The sequence below is a fragment of the Miniopterus schreibersii genome (genome assembly GCF_964146895.1).
Source record: "Miniopterus schreibersii genome assembly, chromosome: 13".
Classification (NCBI taxonomy): Eukaryota; Metazoa; Chordata; class Mammalia; order Chiroptera; family Miniopteridae; genus Miniopterus; species Miniopterus schreibersii.
This window is the reverse complement of record NC_138113.1, coordinates 11,307,632-11,324,251: the sequence shown is the minus strand read 5'-3', so window position 1 is coordinate 11,324,251 and position 16,620 is coordinate 11,307,632. Positions and strand designations below refer to the sequence as shown.

Genomic DNA, 16,620 nt, shown 5'->3' with positions numbered 1-16,620 from the left:
CCCACTCGGATCTACACTGTCAGAACCCCCTTGGCTAAGTGTTTGCGCATGGAGAAAGATGCACAGAAGAGAATCTAGAACTAGACTATTGTAAAACATCTCATGGACTGGGAGGATGGCCCAGGTGGGACTCTGTCTGAGTTTAAGGGGCAACATCTTTCTCCAAGGGGGAGAAAAGAGTTCTAACATGTCTTAACCTCGCTCAGGGCTGAAGTACATCTATCTAAATGGTACGATTAAGCCAAGACATATGAGGTTAAGAAGAGTTCACCCAAAAAGGCCAGGAAAGAATGTTCCAGGCAGAGGGAACAGTATACACAAAAATTCATTTTATAGAAAAGGAAACTGGGGATCAAGGAGAGATGTGATTTGTCCAACATAACTCCAAGCCCAAGTCTCCAAACTCCAAGTTCAAGGTTCTTTTAAGTACTGCAGCCTATCCGTTGTAGTCTTCCCCTCCATTTTACTAATTATGGGCCAAGGGCTAATTATTCTCACCTAGCCTGAGTAGGAGAAAAGAGAAAGAACATGGCAGGAGGCTGTGTTTACAAAGAGCCCATTAAATTCTTCACGCAAAACAATGTACCTTAGCTCCTACCCCACCTGGCTTGAGGCCTGCACTGTAAGCCATTTGTTCCTTCCTGGCAGGGACTGGCAGGGAGCCAGACTCCTGCTTAGCCCTGGCTTTAATGAAAAGCCATTTACAAATGCCCGGGCAAGGTTTAGACTCAGACGAAGGGCCTGGAAAGAATGCAGGGTATTAGCCCCGGCTTTTCCACCTCCCCACGTTGATGCCGCACCTGACTTTCCACGTGTTCCCACCTTGCTCAGTTCCCTGCTACCAGCCCCTGTGACTGCTGTGCGTGGTTAGCTGTGTAAATGCTCCAGTTGTGCAGCACGAAGGTAACGTGAATCCTGCAGGTGAAATATAGGCCACGACCAACGGTGCCAGTCAGGGTCAGGGGCAAAGTGGATGATCTAGGAGGACCAGAGAAGGAGATGGGTCAGAGGAGGCCCGGGCCTTAGGCCAAGTTTCAAAACAGGCAAGAGAGAAACAGGGCTGTTAGATACAGCTCCTCAGCTTGTACACGGCACGCAGCGCCCAAGGAGGAGACGAGCGAGGCCAAAATGGAACCCACACTCCACTCACAAAACCGCACTCAGGCAGGGGCTCTGTCCGCCTAGAGGAAGAACCTTCGCTCACAGGGGCCAGAGAGGAATGAACGGCTCAGGAGGGCACCTGGTCAGAGAGCTGGACACAGCCAGCCCCCCACAGCAGCACACTGAAAATGTGCCAGTCAGGCCTAGGGAAGGTCAGCCTTGCCAGGTTTTAGCCTTGCTGGTGTGAGGTAGACAAGGGCTGGTGGTTAGGTGCGCTCCACAGTGAAAGCTGTGACCATGGCAGCTATTGTTGATAGCAGACACCTCGCAGCTCTAAGCCCTGCTCCAGCCAGACTCCGATCATCTTCCATCTTCACTTCTCCTGCATCAAGCTCCCAGCAGTCCAGCCACACCCTGAGGCGCAGCTCTACTCCCCAGGTTTTAGCTATTAGTTTAAAAAAGGTTACTGGTAATACATGGCCATGTAAAAAGCATCCAAACATTACACAAAGGTCAATAATTAAAAGTAAGAAAGCCTCTCCCAAATGTTTAAATTAGAATCGTCCTGTCAGTAAGCTCCTCACTGCGCTCCCTCAGGTTCCACAGCAGCCTTCCGTTCCCGTTCCCCCGGGAGCCTGTACTGAATCACTCTGCCCCTCCTCGCCCGACCCGACCACCAGCGCCTGTCTTAGACCTGTAGCGTTTCCCCCCACCCTGACCTCAGGGCCGGCTGCTTCGCTGCCTTGTTAAATTCTGCCTCTTCAAGAACCTTGCCCCAAACATGCCAGCCAACCCCCCATCCTGACGCTCCATCACTCACTGCTGCTTCTCCAGGCCAGAGGACTGCAGAGACTTAGCCCATTATGAATTCATGGGTCCATCTCAGCCCTCACCCCCACGCAACAAGACTTTTATTCATCTCGCGGACGCCCAGGCTCATTTCTCACAGTGGTTCATTCAGGCCTTCAAGACCTCACCCCCCACCTCAGCAAGTGGGAAAGGTCTTTTCTTAGCAGGAACTCCAGTCATCGCCCCTGCACTTCACTCTGCAAGTCAGGGGTAGAAAGGCCACACCCACTCCTACAGTCTCAGAGGAAGGGACCCCTCCCCTCCCCGGCAAAGTTACCTCTTCCCTGTGTCCTCGAGACCATTCCTGTGTGCTCCCTTTCTTTTTGCATCTGGATTATTTCCTTCAACTTTCTGTCCCTTTCTCCTTATTATCAGAAATCATTTCAAGTCATTGCTCTAACTGTAAGTTGGTTGGATCACCAAGGAGAACAGTGTAAAATAAGCCTGTTAATCACCATCAACACAGAAACACCTAAGTGATCACTGATGGGTGAGTGAATAAAGAAGATGTGATACATATATATGTATGTATATATAAATATTATCCAGCCATAAAAAGAAGAAAATCTTGACATTTATGACAACATAGATAGACCTTGAGGGTATTATGCTAAGTGAAATAGGTCACAGAAAGACAAATACCATATGATCTCACTTATACGTGGAATCTAAAACTAACCAATCAACCCCAAAACACAAACCCTCAAAAACCAAACTCATAGAAAGAGAAAAGAATGGTGGTTGTCAGAGGTTGGGGCTGGGAGTGGGGTTGGGTGAAATAGGTGAAGTGGTCAAAAGGTATAAACTTCCAGTTATAAAATAAATAAGTCCTGGGGATATAATGTACATTATGGTTATACAACATACATCATGGATATAACATACATCATAGTTAGCAATACTGTATTATATATTTGAAAGTTGCTAAAAGTTCTCATCACAAGAAAAAGAAGTTGGTAACTATGTGGTGATGGATGTTAACTAGACTTATTATGGTGATCATTACAAATATGGAATCACTATGCTGTACACCTGAAACCCACATAACGCTATATGTCTGTTACATCTCAATAAAAAGCAACAACAATACTGTGTGTACCCTTTGCCTCTGTAATTCCACTTTGTGGGATATATCCTGAAGAAATAACCCACAAAAGAAAAAAAGCAACTTGTACAGTGATGTTCAGAGCAGATACTGACACTTGCAAAATGTTGGAAATACCCCAATTGCCCAATACTAGATTGATGCCTAAGCATACTCTGGTATCAGTCTGATGGGATACCACAGAAGGAATGAGAGTGACAAATATATGAATTGTGTTGATACAGAGAAATCTGCAGATGAAGCACATTTTACTACACAAAAATATAAACAAAAAATTACATGCTTATTACAGTTTTATGTATGTTTGTCGATAATGAATAGAATTGTTTATAACAATAAGAAATTTGACCCTACTACTTCTGGTTACTGTTTTTCGTCCCTTCCCTGTTGCTGTTGTCTGGTGACCACCCACTGCCTCTATTTTCTCTCTATCCAATTTCTCCTTTAACCCTGTGCAATCTGGCTTCCATCTACAGTGTTTTTACTAGACTGACTGTTAGCAGGTATCATGATTTTATTCTAGATAAATCCTTAAGTCTAGTTAAACCAGTAGCACTGAAGCTCTCAATATCTTCTCTTCCCTTGTGCTAAACCATCCTAACTTCCCCACATCTCTTCCTTTTTTCCCTAATTATGGACAATTCTCAAAGTTTATTACTTGGATCTCTGGTCTTTGTATTCTGTACCCAAGACCTCTGGAGAGATGCCTTTTCAGGGAAGCCACCCCCCCTGTGCCGTTGACTCCCACGTCTATAGTTCCCTATAGTTCCATCCCAACCTCACCCTCAGCTTCTGGTTCTATGTGACTGAGCTACTTAGATGTCTCCAATTGTTACCTCTAGTTCTCCACGTCTAACACTAAACTCATCTCCAAACTGTCTCTTCAACTTCCTAACTTCTGGTTAATGTCACCAGTGTTGTTCTGAACTTAAAACCAGCTCACACACTCAGCTTGGTAAGGGTGACCTTCTTACAGTCCTCATCACACACATTTCCGCCTTTCCTCTGGGGATGCTGCTCCTTGCCCCGTGGAAAGCCCTCCCTGGTGTCCTGTCTACTAATTTTCAGGGAAAGCTCAGGTTCTGCTTCCTTTGTGATGTCTTTTCCAATTACTCCAGTTCACGAGGATTATTTTCCTCTCAGAATCCTTTTTGAATTAGATTCTATAGTACCAATGACACACAATACACTGCTCTTTTCATTTCTTTTGCCTGAACTCTCTTAGGCATTCATCTGTCCTCTGGTGGGCAGGATCCTGCATCACCCTGTACCCTCAGCTCCAGTGTGTCTCCCCCTCTGAGCCTTTCTGGCTCTCACAGGCTCAGGGCCACTCTTCCTTCTAGGTTACCAAGGCACCCCTTCCCATCATTGCTGGAATTCCCATCCCCTTGTGTTGTGATGACATATCATTTGGTGTCCTACTCACTCGCCAGAACGTCAGCTGAGTTTCTTAAGGGCAAAGACTATGTCATATACAATAAAGCACCACGGATGTATTACTGACATCTGATGTCATATACACTAATTATTCCCCACATCCGCCTTATCTTCCGAACCAGACTTCCGTCTCCTCGTGGACAGCGGTTGAATTGCACTTCTTTTACATCCCATAGTGATTAAGAAAACAAAACAGGAAGGACTTGGAGAGTGCTTATTGAGAGTATACTTAGAACAGGCCTTGTGAAGACAATATACAAATTTATATGAATAACCTATAGACCTGGAAACTATACTTTCTGGGGAATACAAGTCTTATCAAGTCTCAAAACACTGCACCTTGCTATTTTGGGGCCAGCATAACACATCTCCGTACTTAGCAGCGGTCCTGTCACTTACAGGTGTGAACAGGGTGCCAACGCTGGGAGCTTTCAGCTGTGAACACTACCTATCTAACATCAGAACAAATCAGAGACTAAATCAGAGGCCCTGATATGTGGCAACAATCTGCAGGGAAGGGGGCGGATGGTGGTGGCTGACTGCCAAGAGTCTGGTGCTGCAGAAACGTCTGGCTACACAGTACATATTACACCACTGGAGATAAGCCTTCGGTGAAACACTCCTCATATGGGAAAGGATATTTCATTTCATCCAGAGGTCCAAGGCCTGCCCCTTTCACATGGCACAACACGCGTTAGTCCAACTAGGATCTTGCTGACTCAGAGCAGCTAAGATTTCATTTCTTACCAGTCAGGAAACACCATTTAAATTACAAGGTGACCAGGGTAATAACACCCTCAAGAGAAGATGAATGCTTCTCTGACAATCACTTTCCCAGAGTGGTGGAGAGTCTCCAGCAGCCATACCTAAAGACTTACTCATTAATAATCCCAGGTGGCAGAGAAGGCCTCCACCCTACTCGGGACAGGTGTCTGGGTAGTCAGAACCACTTGGAAGAAGAGGCAGATCCTGCTTAGCAAATATCTATCTCAGCACAGGCCAAGCTGTGTGACAGGCCATATGGCCCTCAACTCCGAGTCCCAGATCCCCAGCGCTCAGTGCTGGGCAGACTCCACCACTGGTAGAAGGCAGGTCTCAGTCCACTAGATGGGAAAGATGAGGCGAGGAGACAGCTGCCAGGCCAGTCACTCTCTTTACAACCAGCAGCTCCAGGGACCTGGTGTAGGAAAGAGGGAGCTGCCTAGCCTGTCTCTGCAGAGGGCTTCTGCCCATCAGATGGCCACTGGCAAGCACCCAACCTTGTCTATCCCTGGAAGAAAAAGGGCCTCTGAGCTGATGGCTGGTCAGAATACACCCAAGGGCAAAGGGAGGGAGGAGGGAGGCTGCAGCAGGCCTGGGTACAGTCTTTTGAAATAGATGGTTCAGCTAGGTACACAACCACCAAACAAGAAAGTCTCAAAGCCCCTGAGACACTGGGGAACTGGGAATCCAGAGAATCTGAAGAAATGGGGAAGAAAAGCCCACTCAAAACAGCCCTGTGGAACACACGGTTTTACTGAAACCTGGTAAATTCTATCAATTTAAACAACAAAAGTTAAGAGTCAAAATAAACTATCTTAAGACACTTTGTGTTCATAAATTTTTTTACATCTCATTTGAGTCAAGATCTCACTTGGAGTTTTTAGGCTGTTTTTAAGTCCCAGGCCACACAATACTACGTCAGGCACGGTCTCTCTCTAAAAGGAAATGAAGTAGCTAAAGAAACACCTTTGAGAAGTGTTTATCATTAATCATGACAATAGTGAAACAAAATAATCATGAAAAAATTAAATACCGCCTGGTGGGTGTGGCTCAGTGTTTGAGCGTTGACCTATGAACCAGGAGGTCACAGTTCGATTCCCGGGTCAGGGCACATAACAAGGTTTCAGGCTCAATCCTCCAGTAGGGGCCATGCAGGAGGCAGCCAATCAGACTCTCTCTCATCATTGATGTTTCTATCTCTCTCCCCTCTCCCTTCCTCTCTCTGAAATCAATAAAAAACATTAAAAAAAAATTAAATACCTTGTGATTTTCTTAGAGATTGCTGTACTACACAGAGTCATTTTAAAATCACTGGTTAAAAAAATTTGTAATAAAAGTTCTAATTGCTTAATGCAGAAAAGTTTGGAAAACACTTAAAAGCACCATGAAAAAAAAATTCACTTATAATCCCATTACTTAATAATCACTTATGATTTGGCATATGCTCTTCTAGTACCTTTTCATACTTTTCTTTATAAAAATGGTATTCTCAACATACTATTTTACATCCTGCTTTTTTCATTGATTATATCAAAAGTTTCTGATATCAATAAATATTTTTCTAAAGGATTTTTAATGCCTGTGCAATATTTTATCTAGGTGAACCTAACCAATACCTAATTGTTGACCCTTTTGGTTATTTTAAATGTTTGATATTATTAATAATGTTGCATTAGTAAAAATCCTTACACAAATATTTTTATATACACCTCTGGTTTCTAAATATTCCTGGAAAGACAACTTCCAGTCTAAGGGCATGTGTTCTTTCAAGGCTTTTGATATGTATTGTCAAAATTACTGAGCAGACTTGAAGCCGTGCTTCTTGCCCAGTTATTTTAAACATATTACACAGTGGTATGTATCTCCTATATATAGAAAGTAGGTTCAAAAAAAATCTTACATGGAGTCAATACACTTCAGATAGGCCAAGTCCTTATTTACTTCAGGCAGATAAAATGTCCAAAGCTCAAAACACTGATATTATGCTAAATAGTTGGGTAATGACACCTGGCTAGTTTAGCCAAGTTGGTACCACACAATGCTAGTGAGAACAGTATCTACGGCTTAGGCCAGTATTGGCCAGTCAACTCTACAGAGAGAAAAAACCATCCCTGGCCAAAGGGTGCCTCACCTATCTTGGCCAACTGTCACACACATTTGTACTCTTGGCCAAAGGGAAGACTGGGTGATGGAATGTGGATTACTCAGCATAACCCATCCTAATTCCTGGGTAAGGGAGCACGTGTCCAAATGATAGGTGTGTCATCTTTCTATAATAAACAGGACGTCTGGCTAGGAAACCAACTTAACAACATATAAGGTGATTAAAAAGCTCAAAGTTATTCAAGTTGCCATAGTTTATCAGTAATTCTTAAGAGAAGCACTTAATAAACCTCTGTGTGAAAGGTGTGCTCTATCTGCCAGGTCAGATCTGAAATAGCCACCATAACAGAATGTGTCAGCATTTCAGCTGGGATTCCTTTAAAATTCAAGCCCTCTTTCTTTCCTTTTTTTTTTAAATCTCTACCCGAGGATATTTTTTTCTATTGCTTTTCAGAGAGAGTGGAAGCGCTCAGAGAGAGAGAAACATCGATGTGATCATCGATTGGTTGCCTCCCTCATGTGCCCTGACCGGGCTGGGGATAAAGCCTGCAATGGAGTTATGTGCCCTAGGCCAGAATTGAACCCTTCAGTCTGCGGGCCAACACTCTAACCACTGAGTCAAACTGGCTAGGGAAACTTCAAGCCCTCTTTATGTTAAGTAACAGGCATGGATTTTTCATAAAGACCACATGCTCATATGGTCTGATGTCATTTCCATCAACAGTGAAAATTAAATTAGCTTATTAGAATAGTAACGATTACTTCCACTGGTCAAGAGGAGGGGACTTTCTCAAGAAGGAAATGAGAAGACTACGAAGAGGTGGTGAGGTAGGAGGTCAGTGATGTATGTTGGGCCACCAGGGAAGCAGCCACATTGGAGAGTCCTGCCACCACTTAGGAGCCTGGTTTGATGCAAACTGGCATGGCCTGCTCAAAGAAAGCAGTTTAACCTCTCTGCCCATGCATTGAAGGCTCCAAGTAAAGGCGACTGCTTCTTTTGTACCAAAATGTATTTACTGAGAAACAACCACTACCAATTCTATTGGTCTCATTAAATAGCAAAAGCATACAGGATTCTAGTAATAATTCAGATCTAGAAGCATATATAAAGTAAACTGTCCTTTGAGTCTCTTTTTCCCTCTTCCAGAACCAAATCCCACTTCTCAGAGGTAAACACTACTGTGTGGTTTTTTTTCAGTCTTTGGATGCTATTCCTGGGTATTTTCTTCCCTCATGAAATTTACAGGAATTTAAATTCATTTGTGTTCTCCCATCCGAATGGCCCTGGCTCCTTAATTACTTGGTAGTCTGCCTTGAGCCCATCTGGAATTGCTGCCATCCAAAATGACCTCCCTTTACCTCTGCTCACTAGCGAGGAGGTTTCCCTCCGAAGATGGATAGCTCCTGTCCCTGGCCCTCCAGATCTGGATGTAGAAGCTGATCTGAGCAAAGTCACAGATTAAAGCGACTCCTCTAATAGTAGAGGAAATAAGTGCAGGACATGTGAGCTTTACTCACAAGCAAGAGCTCAGCAGCTTTTCCATTTCAAATTAAGATCACTCCCCAGACCGGCCTCCCCAATTGGAGGACCAACCGCCCCCACAACACACACAACAAACACATCAAATCTGTGCTCTCCTAGTCAACTGCTCCTGCCCTGCCAGTCTTTCAGATAACCAGGTCAGCTGAACACATGGAGACAAAGGGGCATTTCATATACTTCTATTTTGGCAGTTGAAATAACACTGCAAGTGCCAGGACTTCACAGGACAAATCTTTTCTCTGTGCATGTCAAGCACATGGAGAGAGCTGCCAGGAGATGGGGGCTGCTGAATTGAGGGTCCAAGATGGATTAAAGTCAATAAATTTTTGAAAGCATTAGTTTTTATTTTATACTTCAGTAATATAAAGTAATGATTGCTATCTCTTATTAAGCAGGTACTCTATATACTTTCATTTATCCTCACACTCACCATGTAGAACAGTTATTTCCAGGACTGCAGGTGAGGAAATCAACACTCAGAGATTCCACAACTTGCCCAAGGCCACACAGCCAGGAAGTGCAGGACTGGGATTTGAACTCAGATCTGTCTTCTTCTAGAGGCCAGGCTGCCTCACTTTCCCAAGGTTGGATTAGAAGTCCCTCTGGCTCCCCGGGGGCTGGAAGAGAATCCAGCTTCCTCCTCCTCTCGCCCTCTTTCAGCCCTCTCTGCCTTGCTTTCTGGAATACAGCAGTCTCACAGATAGGAAGTTGAGAAGACTTCAAACACCCACCTTCATATTTGCTTTATGTTAGATGGTGGAAATTTAAAAAAGAACAATCTTCCTGAAGTTGAAATGTGTAAGGAAAAATTATTATTTTTAAGGTGGCAAGAATAAATATTTAATTAGACAGTGCAACACTGAATTTTGCCTGGCTTTGCAACATCTCAGACAATATAACAAGCCCTTGTCTGCAGGGCTAATTACAGATGACTAATTATTTTTATTAAAACCCTCTGGAATATTAAACATGAGGGATGAAGCAATGTGGTATTGTAGAACAGCTCTAGTCTGGAAATCTGGGTTCTAATCCTGACTCAGCCATAATAATCACCAGTGTTTATTTGCATGGCATACACAGTTTACAATGTTTTCATGTACTTGCTACATTAGTTGGGTGACCTTGGGCAATTCACTTCACTATACCATCTGAAGTCCCCTCCACTTCTGACAGCCTAAGGGAGGAGGACATGTGTCTTGGGATCTTTACAAATGTGTCTGTAAACAAATCAGGGCAGATGCATCCTGGTTTACAAAAATTATATTTTCTGTTTGGCTTCTGAAAGATGTTACTTGGCTAAATTCAGGTATAACTCATAAAATATTTGCTTCCAGGTAGTTCACTCAGCTTCTGGAGGGTACCATATTAAAGCCGTGGGTTGGATTACCATATAGGAACTTTCCTCTGTTCAGGAGCCAACCACCATGCCTAACTCCAGCCAGTCATCTCAGATACATGGCTTGGGGGAAGGACTTGAGGAAATCCGTCCTCAGAATGCATTCTCAGGATGCTAAGTAAGACATCATCACACACCCAGGAATATTATAAATATCATTCTTTCTTAGTCCTAAGACACACAAATCCCTCCTTCAAGTCTTGCCACTTACTAGCTGTTTTCATGTTCCTGAAATTAGGATGCACCTTAGAACAACATACATAGGGTATCCAAAAAAAAATGTATACACACACCGAATTATAAAGATGGTGTTTATTAAAATATATTTCATTTTCCAACTTGAGCTATTGGCTGTTAAAGTGTGTATACAAAGTGTGCATACATTTTTTGGGACACCCTGTATATTTTGACCTGGTAGTGTTGTTATTTTACCTAAAAGGTGTTGGTAAATTGCTGGTATGTCTTGGAATCAAGGAAATACAGTGCTACAAAACCACAACATAGATTATATAGATTTAGGTCTAACTTGGATCAAATAATGTCCCTCTCCCTGATCTTAACAATTACATTCAGCAACAACTCAACTGGGTAGGCAATGTGTAAGACACAAGTATATTAGTCCTGTTTTCCAACAGTAGCAGTTTAAAAGGCAATCCATCATTATCTCATAAAACACTGGTATGGATTTCAAAGGCAAATAAACCCATATAAAAAACCCTGTGATGCTCTGAAAATGTACTATCCCACAGCAAACTGGAAAGGGAACATTTTACTCACACCCCCCTGATCTATCTAGCCTTGACACATTTTCTTGCTTCTTAATTCACAACCCTCCATCCCAGTAATATCGCTGATTCCCAAAATACACTCAACCCAGGAGGAGCAGCTCTCCAGCACAGCTGTCTGCTCCTGCCCTGCCCGGGTATTTCGATGAGCTATGTGACACAGAGAGGACCACACAGAAAGAATGCAACTCTCAGGCCCCACAGTTCCCATCGCCCCGCAGGCAGGTGCATCCCGCCAAACCCCACACTGGCATTCGAAACAGAAGAAACTGCACTGCTGCATGGGGGCTGTAGTTTTCCTGAACTCCATCTCTATGTTTAAAACTAGGGCGACAGCCGTCTTTGCTGCTGTAAACTAATCTGATGGGCATGGGGGTGGGGAGTGGCTCTGAGGAGGCTGCCAATAGGCAATGATTGAGCAAAGTCAAGGAGCAAAATCGTTATTTCTTACTGTTTTCAATTCCAGAAACTCCAAATTAGTGGGTCCTTCAGCATGATATTTAGGAGTGAACCACCTACTTCTTTTGCAGCCTGGAGTAAAAAAACCAAAGTTTCACATACAGTTTAACTGGCTGATATTTACACACATTTTCTAACAGTACACTGAAATCTGGGAGCCAGAAAAAAAAGAAAGAAAGGAATTTGGGAATGAGGTGCACACACAGTAGTTAGGAGCTCTCGAGTTGAGGCACGTTTGTTAAGAGAGCTTCTGGCTGTGGGCAACAACTCTGACTTCAGCTCAAGTTCTGCCGGAAAAAGAAAACAGTTTGGGATCTTCCTCTATCCCAAAACCAGGGAATGCAAGATGGGCAGGTGGATGGATAGCAAACATAACCCAGGGAATCGTCCAAATATGCTAGAACCCCTATCAGGTGACAGCCCCCATAAACACTCACAGCTGCAGGAGGCCAGGGGTACAGGCCTCGGATCTATACCATGGAGAAACCTCAGTTCCTCTCCAGTCTGCACATGTTATGTTAAAACTCACTATTACCCAACTGGTTACCACATGAAACCCACAGGCGTCGGACATCAAGTCCTGCCACAACCCCTCAACACACAAATAGTAAGCACTTGCTCTGGGTGATGTAAGGCCTGTTTCCAAACCTCGCCATATACCAGGGTTGTACCACACACACACACACACACACACACACACACACACACACATTTTAAAGAGGACTGCAAGATGCTTATTCACAACAACACACCGGAAGCGAGGAACTTCGGCTCCCACACGCAGCCTTCCCCCTCCCTCACCACCTCCAGCGCTCGCCACGGCGGCCACGGCAATGCCCAGCCCAGGCAGGGCCACCTCGCACCCGCGGGTGTTCACGAAACAGCCGCTGATCACGACGGGGCCAAACCCTTCTCAGCAAAACCTATTCCGAAAGCCCCACAAGCTCTTCGCAGGCAGTTAGAACTGTCCAGACCTACTTCCCACAGCAGCCAGGGCAGGAGCGCGTGGGTAAAACACCCGCGGCCCCACGGTTAGGGCAGGCGGACTGTCCCCCCTCCCCCAGCCCCCTCGCTCTCTCCCTTGTCACTCTTTTTCTGGCATAGCGCTGGGGAAAACCCGAGGCCGGCGATGTCAGGCCCGAGAGGAGTAAGGAGAAGGAACGAGGGCGGACGGGAGGCAGTTCGGGGGGGAAATCAGCGCCGGGCGGAGGTGCTGTAGCGCCGCACCCGGCGGGGAAGGACCCCCGAGGGGGGTCTGGGGCGAGGGGAGGGGAGGGGAGGGGAGGGGGAGTGGCTCGCGGAGGCCCGACCGCTGTGGCCGCGGGGAGCCGGGGAGGGACGAAGGAGGGAGGGAGGCGGGCGGGGGTTAGACGCGGTTGGGGGGCGGGGGCAACGATGGGGAGGCGAGGGGGGCAGCCGCGTTCCCCTCCCCCAGCCCGGGCCCGGGCCTCCCGCTGACTCAGCCCCACGGCGTCCGTCGCCTCGGCCCCGACTCACAGTGCGCGAGGCGGTCCGGCGGAGGCGGCGGGAGGGGACGGGCGGCGGCGGGCGCTGCGGCTGAGGCTGCGGCTCCGGCCGGCGGCTCCCGGGCGGAGGGTCCTAGCAGAGGCCGCCGAGGTCTCGGGCTTCAACGCACAGAGACTGCGGGGGAAGAGAGCACTGCGCAGGCGCGATGCGGCCACCGCTGTCAGTCCGAGAGGGGCGGGGCCAGGGCACCCGCCATCTCCAAGGCAACCGGGCGGCGAGGGAAGGACAGCCCCTGCTTCCACCTTGTCTTAGCAACGGCGGCGGGCGGTGGGGGCGCCGAGAACAGTCCCTCCGGATTGCCATAGCAACAAGGACACGAATCAGCACCATACATTTACCGCGGTACCGAGGGAACGCTCCTACCTTGTCACCATAGCAACCGGAAACAGCCCCTTCCTTTTTCCTTAGCAACAGGGTAACAATTCCTTCACTCGGTCTAACTAATCACAGAAGGAACAACCATTTACACCTGATTCCATAGTAGCCCGATGACGGATTCTTGTCTCACAGCTACTGCGAAGGAAAAAGTGGAAAATATTTCTTTTCTTTCAACAACAGGAAAGCCAAGGCTGGGTTTTATCGCCACTCTTGTTCTATGGCTTTCAACCACAGCCTGTTACTCTAATCCCTAAATCGAGCTAAGAAAATCGTCTATACACATATCCCTTAAGTTTTAATAACCTTATTGTTCTCTCCCAATGCATTTGTAAACAATTCTTGTTTTTTTCATTTTGCCCACTATCTGGTTCAGATTCTAGCTCCTCATAACTAGCTCCCTGCTTGATATGTCCAATGGTGTTCCCGAATTTCCTATTCCAAGTCTGTTTTTATGTATCCCCCCAGTTTTAGATCCCCCCTTCCTGTCCATGCCTACTGTTGCCGTATTGTCTTTCAGTGCCCTGCCCGGGGTTCCACTCTGCTCACCCCCTTTCTGGTTCTTTGTGCAGATGACTTCTGCCTCAGCCTTAACTTCCATGGATGTCTTGAGGTCACCTCTGTACCCACATTCTATAGTATTGCTGTTGGTTTACATGTCTGTCTCCCTAATCAGAGTGTGTGCCCCTTGTGGGCAGGAATTCTGTCCTATCAGCTCCTTCAGCATCTAGGCGCAGAATGGAACACACTGTGGAGTTCAAATAAGTGTTTGTGCAATTGAATCAAGTGAAGACAATGATTTTCTTCAAAGATTCTTCAAAGATTTTCTTTGGCCCCAAAGAAATGGGTGAAGAGGGTCAAAAGGTAAAAAGAAAAAAAAAGATTTCCATTCTTCCTCACTTTCTCTGACCTAACTGCCCCAGAGTCTCAATAAACATTTTCTTTATGATCTTTACATGTATTTAATCTTTAAGTACTACTACTATTATAGCTCTCTCACTCCCTTAGCGCTCCATCTTGGTGCTCAAACTCTGGTCATCTATTAATTGAGACTCTGGCATCCTGTTTCCTGAATCCTCACCTCTAGCTAGTCTCCCTTCTACGCTTCCCCAAATGTTTCCACTAAAGTAAATTTCCTCACTGGGTACTGATCTCTTCCATGACCCCTGCCACCCTCTCTAATCAGTAAGCTCTTCACACCTCACCATTCTGTCGTCCCCTAACCCAGCCCTCTTGGTGAACCTCACTGGGTTTTGCTGGGCTTGTTGAAATGCTGGAGATGCTGCATTCTCTTTGAATGACTCAGAAGTAAAAATTCATAGGATAGCTTTCTTTACCATGTCTCCCTGCCTAGCTCCCAGAGATTCCATCCCAGGGCTATTGGTGTCAATGGGCTCTGACTGAGCCCATTTTCTCAGGGGAGAAGAAGAAGGCAACTGATTACAAATAGAGTAAAAAAAGAGGGACACAGCATATGCTGACCCAAGACCCTCTCCTCCATCCAAGGCAACTCTCAGAAAGGAGAGAGGGTTCCTTGTAGAGAACAATTCCCAGGACAAATCAAGGGGTTAGGAGAGTGAAAACCCAGGCTACACTTCTTCTTAGCCACAGAGCTGGAGAGCTGAAGGTGTTCCTAACAGTATCTACAGGTTGTCTGGGTGCTACAAAGACATGGGAAAATTTCAGACTCAGTTTACTTTGTCCATTCTGAGGTTCCAGCTCAGCTCCATGGTTGTAGGTATAGACTTGGCGTAAACTACCGTGAGGAATCCCAAGAAGAGACTACGATTCTCAGAGCCCCACCCAGTCATCACACAAATGGGATAGAGGACCATTCCATCACCTAGGTTCTCCACGTGTTAACATTTTGCCATGTGCAGGTTATCTATTGCTACAAAATAAATCACTCCAACTTAGTGGTTTATAAACAACAACCATTTCATTACCTCCGTTTCAGTGGGATGGGAATTTAGGAAAAGCTCAGCTGGGTGGTTCTGCCATCCCTTTTTATATCTTAGCTTCAGACATCCATTCTGCCATATCCTATCAGTTGAGAAAAATCACAAAATCTGCTTAATATCAAGGGGAGGGAACATAGATCCCACCTCTCAATGGGAGGAATGTCCAGGTCACTTAATAAGAAGAGCATGTGGGTGAGAGATATTGTTGACATCATCTTTGGAAAATACGATCTGCCACATCCTACCCTCTGATGACATCAGTTCACACCCCACTCAATGTAAAATACACTCATTTCCTCCCTCAAGTCTTGTCCCATAATAACACCAACTTGAAGTCCAGGATTTCATCATCTCACTCAGGTCCCAGGGTGGATAGGGCTCCTCAGGTCCAGTTCCTTGAACTCCTTGAGTACCAGTCTTCTTGATCTGAAGACCTGTGGAGTAAAGAGACACATCATTTGTCCCATACAAACCTCACGTGTACTAGTGGCACAGACATAGGATAATTGCTACAGACATCTTCATTTCAAAAAGGAGACAAACAGAAGGCACACACAGCAGTTACTGGTTCGCAGCAATTGTAAAACCCAGCCAGACACATTGCTGCCAGGTCCTGGTTTAGAGCTTGGACTCATGGCCATTTATTTATTACAGTGTTGTTATAATCCTTCCCTATGATTGTTTCGATGCTCAATTTGTCACAGATTTGGCCAGTGAAAGAGACTTCAAGCTCCTGTGACCTTTGGATTTGTCCCCATCATTCTGTAAACATTTCCGGTTTCCTGGCACAAAATGTTCCAGGCTCATCTTGTCCCTTCCCTGCCCCAGCCCTGGAATTGGCCATTCGCCAGGGAGCCACGGGTGCCCTGACCTTTCCCATTCTGTGTTCCAGTCTCCCTGGCTCCCTAAGTCTGCCCTTAGTGATGATTCCCTCTCTTTGGTCTCTACCTCTATTCATACTCCACGACTGTTCCCACGACTTCTGGATCTGGCTCTCCATCCCAATCAGTTCTTCCAACCGTCAGACCTGTACATGTAATTGCCTTCTAGATTTCTCCAACCCTATGTCCCACGGGCACTTCAAACTCAGTGAGCTAAAACTTACTTACCCTTTCCCCCCAAACCTACCTTTCCCAGATTCCTTATTGTTGTTAATGGCATCACTATCCAAGAAAAACCCGACTGTGATCCTAACCCTTGTCTTCTCGCCAACTCCA

At 45.8% G+C, this 16,620-nt stretch overlaps 1 protein-coding gene across 3 annotated transcripts in view; it reads right to left on the bottom strand.

Annotated features, from left to right (window-relative positions):
• Nucleotides 1–16,075, bottom strand: part of MAPRE3 (microtubule associated protein RP/EB family member 3) — a 39,489-nt gene extending 23,414 nt beyond the window's left edge. The window contains exons 1-2 of one of the 3 annotated variants that reach the window (XM_081157006.1): nt 15,960–16,075; nt 15,733–15,837 (exon numbers count right to left, since the gene is read on the bottom strand). The gene's annotated coding sequence lies outside the window, so the exon portion shown is untranslated. Of the gene's footprint in view, nt 1–13,037; nt 13,442–15,732; nt 15,838–15,959 lie in introns of those variants that run through there. The other 2 variants (XM_081157007.1, XM_081157008.1) reach the window with 2 other exon arrangements.
• Nucleotides 16,076–16,620: the final 545 nt, after the last annotated feature.